This window comes from Rattus norvegicus, chromosome 7 (assembly GCF_036323735.1).
Source record: "Rattus norvegicus strain BN/NHsdMcwi chromosome 7, GRCr8, whole genome shotgun sequence".
Lineage (NCBI taxonomy): Eukaryota > Metazoa > Chordata > Mammalia > Rodentia > Muridae > Rattus > Rattus norvegicus.
In genome coordinates, this window is record NC_086025.1 from 16935855 (window position 1) to 16940854 (window position 5000).

Here is a 5000-nt window from a genome sequence, read left to right on the forward strand (position 1 = left end):
CTCCTATAACCATAGCACTAAGAGGCAGAAGCAGGAGGAACAGACAGCTTGAGTTTTATAGTAAACTCAGGGACAGCCTGGTTCCACAGCAGGACTTGTGTCTCAGGGAAACCAAGGACTATGAAGAAGGCGGTGGACTCGCATAGGGCATGCTGATCTCTGGGCTGTGTCTTCAACTTCAAAGTATGTAAGTAAATAACTAATCCCTCAAATGCATTTAAAATATTTATTCTCAGCCTAGGTTATTTTCCTAGGAATGAAGTAACTGAGCTGTACAGGGTCCATATGAATATGAAACCAGAGAATGTATACAAAAGAAATTTGTAAATTTAAAAATCGCTGCTCAATAGTGAGCTACTATTGTCCTATTGCCATCTCTGGTCCCTTTTTTCTAATCTTCTAAACAATGATCCTACCATTCTGAACCAGGCACTTACTTAAGGACTGTGTACTGAGCTAAACACATGTAGCTAAAATTCCTTCCCTTGGGTCGTGGTAAACAAGGTCTATTCTCCATTCCCAAAGTCACAGTGACAAACTGAGGTATGAGGCTAGAGTTCACTGTGGGGCCTCAGGGAGTTTATTGCACTTCCTTACAGAGGGTAGAAAAGGGGTTACTAACTGGTGGTGTGTGAGCTCTTTCCCCAGCAGGCTACAATTGGAGACCTTTGACCCCCCAAAAAATTAATGCTTCCCTGAAAAAGCTGTAGCAGTGTAGATGGAGCCTTCCCCCCTGTAGGGTAACAGGAGGGTAGATTGAAACGTTGTATCCTTTGGGAAAGCTCCTTCAGCAATTTAAAACAATTTCAGGATATCCTTGAAACTGATTCACTAAGCCCCTCCTAACTGTCCGGACCTCCCAACAATTCATCCTGTTTTTTAATTAAAACATTTTCCAGAAGCTCCAAAGAGAGCTGTACCCAAAGGAATCGGAAAATATCCCGCAGGGACGGGGGAGTGGGGCGTGCCTGAATCCCTAGGCTGAAGGTGGATGATGTAGAACCACCCCAATAGATAACCACGCAGGAGCCTCAGGCCTTAGGAACAGCGGCCCATGGTCTGCCCACAATACTCCTGATTCCCCAGCCTGGAGTCCAGAGCAGGGGCGGGGCTGTCGTGTCTTGGGGCGGGGCCATGCGGGGGCACGTGCTGGACGGGGAGGGGAGACGGTGCATCCATGCTCTGATTGGGCCTTGGTTAAACAAGGGGCGGCAAGTTAGGCTACTTATGCCTGCTTGTATTGGATCCTGTTGAAGAAGGGCGTGGTTTTGTGAAGTCTGTTGAAGTCGGTTAAAACCCACCAGAGTGGTGGTGAGCCGGCTTCAGAAGGTTTTTGATGCTGATAGGGAGACGCTCTGGTCTGGCTGTGCATGAGTGTAGGAGAGCCCAGGCCACGGCGACCAGGCCAGGGATGGCGGCCACCGGCAAGCTTCTTGTCTTGCTGCTACTCAGGCTCTGGGCGCCCGTTGTTCTTCTGGCTGGCTACATCAAGGTGAGCTCCGGTGCGAGGTCGCCTCCCATAGTCCGGGAGCACCATCTGTGGGCAAGCATGAGACCGTGGTCGGGGGTGCGGCTTGAAGTTAGGCACAGAGGCACGTGGCCTCTCCTTCAACCTTCCCATGCGCCTCAGCTTTGCACAGAGCTTAGCCCTGAAGTCGGGCTGACTCAGTTGCCTGAGAGGCCAAATGAAAGGCGTGTGGGTGTCGGGGCTGCGAGGCCACCCAAGTCCCCTACCTGTGGCGGCGCAGCGGCGCGGCTTCATCCTCTAGGACACCGCACTGCGAGCCCTCCCTCTACGGTGTCCCTGATCGCCCAGGCCGTGCGCCCTGCGGTCCTGTGGCGCTCTAAGTGGGCGGGTCCGCACAGGGTCCCTCGTGCCTGCAGCGGTCGGGGGGCCTGGGCTTCAGGTTCACCTGACGGTTGGCTCTCAGCCTTCTTTGCCCAGTGGATTTGGCAGCAGGGTTGCAGCTCCAGCCCTGGCGAGTGGCAGAGATGCCAAGAGAGACGGGAGAGGAGGGGCCGCCAGGGCAGCTGGGCGCTCGGCACCCTCCTCTGCCTCCCAGCCCTTTGCACAAGTCTGGCAAACTAGGGAACCCGGCTTTCCTGCTCCCGAGGAACGTTCAGCCTTTAGGGAAGCTATGCACCAGTACATTTGGAAAACTTTCAGGAGTATTTTACTTGCGTCAGGATCACAGTGGTTTCTCTGCACCAGAGGTCACGCCCCCCCATCCCACCCGTGTTAACCTGGTGAAGTTGTCCAGTGTCCCTGGTGGGTGGCGGGAATTCAGGCAACTGGAAGAGGCAGAATGTTGGGTGTTGAACATGTATTGGGGCATACTCTGCACCTAGCCTCCCCTCAAGAACCGTCTGTTGCCTAGGGAGATGTGGGACTTTATTTTCACTTTTCTCGAAATAGTGCTTGAACTGTAGGACTGGAATGTGTGTTTCTGGTATAGTTTATTTCTTCTTGTGCCTGCTCCTATTAAAAAAGAAAAAAAGCACCGTGGCTTTCTGTAGGTTGAGCTTGTGTCAGAGATTGCATTTGATTAAATAGACATTACCTGAGAATGTTCCCGTTTAAAAAAAAAAATCCTTGCTCAGAATGAATTAATTTCTACAGAATATGTAAATATTTTTTCTGGTAAGAAGATCTAATGAGGAAAAAAAATCCTCTGGATGGAACAGCTCAAAACAATCTTAGTATTTGTCTTGCTTTAAACTTTTTGACTGAGGTGGGAAAAAAGTTGAGTCCTTAGTAGAAACAGCAAATGTTTATACCTGAACTTTTAGATTCTTTCACCTTCCACACAGTGGGTAGGGTAGTGTCTGTGACCCCTGGTAAAAAGATGCTGGGAAATAGCTACATTGAGCAGGATAAGAAGAGAAGGGACTGAAGTGGGGAAACTGAGTTTTATTTATTAGGTGGGACTTAATGGGTCAATGTCAAAAACCATTGTTCACACTCAACCTCACTTCCCAGTGGTGTGAGAAAGTTAGGTGCTAGTAAATTCACAACAAAGGATTCTTCAGTTTTGAAGAATCCATTTAACATTTAATGCCTCCAGGTGGGGAACTACCAATATCAGAATTAGTTGTTATGGATTAATTTTGACCATTTGCTACACTGTACAATTGAAAAGTTTGGCTAAACAACATGAAAAACATTTTTTGCCATATTCTTTTAAAATGGAGTTTTGTGGACACCTCACTTCCTTGGAACATTATTGTTGTTCACATTGTCATTGTCTCAATTGCTCTTTCCTTTTGCTGAGTGGCAGAAAATTATTCACATGTGTACTCTTTGTTTATTTGCTGTCAAGCAAAGGATTGCTAAAGCCGTAATTCAGATGAGAATGGCTTAAATCATGATGTCTTCGAGAAGGCCTTATTGACATTAGCCAAGGGGATTCTGGCGAAATCCCTGATCAAGTTGCTTGGCACAGAATTATTGATTGGTGGATCTTTAGTGTTGACTAAATTAATCTTTTGCACCTTTTTTTTTTTAAAACACCTCTCTGCTCTGGGCACTTCCAGGGCCTTTTCTCTTGTGTGCAAGTCCCAAGTGTGTGCCTAAACTGCTCTGTTTCCTAAGGATGTTTAAGCTTCTGAAAGGCAGAACTTGAATCTCCTCTGCTATGTCTGAAAGTGATCTTTTGATGGTCAGTATCCAGGAAGCTCAAGAGTGACAACTGAGGTGGAAACTGCTTTCTGAGATCCTTGTGAAAGGTAGAGTTGTGTCGGAGTAATGTTTCTATTACAAGTGCATTTTAAAAGACACTGCTGGCAACAGAGAAACTAAACTAAGTGTTACCAGTCTGGTCCTCTTCTGTAGAAGAATTTCTTTCACTCCCATCTAAACTAAGCAGTCAGCATAATGGGACTTAAATGGTTGAGGAAGAAATTTTTCATTGACGTTTATATTTGAAAGTTGGGGGAAAGCCTTTAAAATATTTTAAAAGATGTATTTTATTATCTATGCATGTGTGTATATCTGTGTTGAGTGTATGGCATGTGTGTGCCCTTGGAGCCATAAGAGGTTTTGGATTCTCTGGAGCTGGAACTGCAAGGGACTGTGAGCCACTAGATGTAAATTATAGGCTCCAGACTCAGGTCTCACTTTGGAAGAGTGGGAAGAGCTTTCAAACACTGAGCCTCTCCAGCTCCCTCTGTAAAATATTTTAAAGATATATTCCTTTATTTATTTGTATGTCGAGGCCACTGTGGTGGTCATGGACAAAGTATAAAGCATGGAGTCACTTCTCTCCTTCCACCCTGTAGGCCCTGTGGAGCAAACTCAAGGGGTCAGGCATGGCAACAGTGCCTTTGTCCATCGCACCGCTGGGGAAACAAACTCTGAAGTAACTTAAGCTTTTGAATCTGTTTTGTGTGCTTTGTTTTGTTTTGTTTTGTTTTGTTTTGCTTTGTTTTGTTTTGCAGACAGGGATTCTCTGTAGACCAGGCTGCCTGAAACTCAGAGTGCCACCCGCCTCTGCCTCCTTAGTGCAGGGCCTAAGGGTACAAGCCGCCAACCAGTCCAGAATCTTTTTTTGAAGTCTATTTTTTTTAGATTAAGTGTCAATCAAGTATTGTTCTTTGACAACGTGGCTTCTGAATTGAGATGTGCTATGAAGTGTACCATACACAGCAGGATGTGAAAATAGTATGAAAAAATAAAGGATCTTAACTTTTATATTAGTGCACTGGCTACCATGCCTTTATATTATTTTTCAGTCTCTTTGTGCTCTGGTCTGTCTGCTAGAGAATTGAATAAGCACCACCTATGTAAGCCTTTGTATTTCTCGGGCACACATTTGCTCACTGGCGGTCCTACATGCATCGTTAGCACCATTTTTGAGTATACTGACATGTTATACTGTCATGTTTCCCCCCAACAGTCTGGCTTCAAGTTGTTGACATGAGGCCTAATTTTGTTTGTGTTATTTTTTAGGTGAGAAGAGGTGAAGGGTACTGGAGGCCTTCCCCCCCGTTAAAGCTCAGTT

The 5000-nt window shown here is 46.1% G+C and overlaps 1 long non-coding RNA gene across 1 annotated transcript; it reads right to left on the reverse strand.

Annotated features, from left to right (window-relative positions):
- Nucleotides 1-212: 212 nt before the first annotated feature.
- Nucleotides 213-1855, reverse strand: LOC134479841 (uncharacterized). Its single transcript, XR_010053637.1, has 2 exons — nucleotides 1735-1855; nucleotides 213-1537 (listed from the first exon to the last, which is right to left on the reverse strand). It is a non-coding gene; the product is annotated as an uncharacterized LOC134479841 (long non-coding RNA).
- Nucleotides 1856-5000: the final 3145 nt, after the last annotated feature.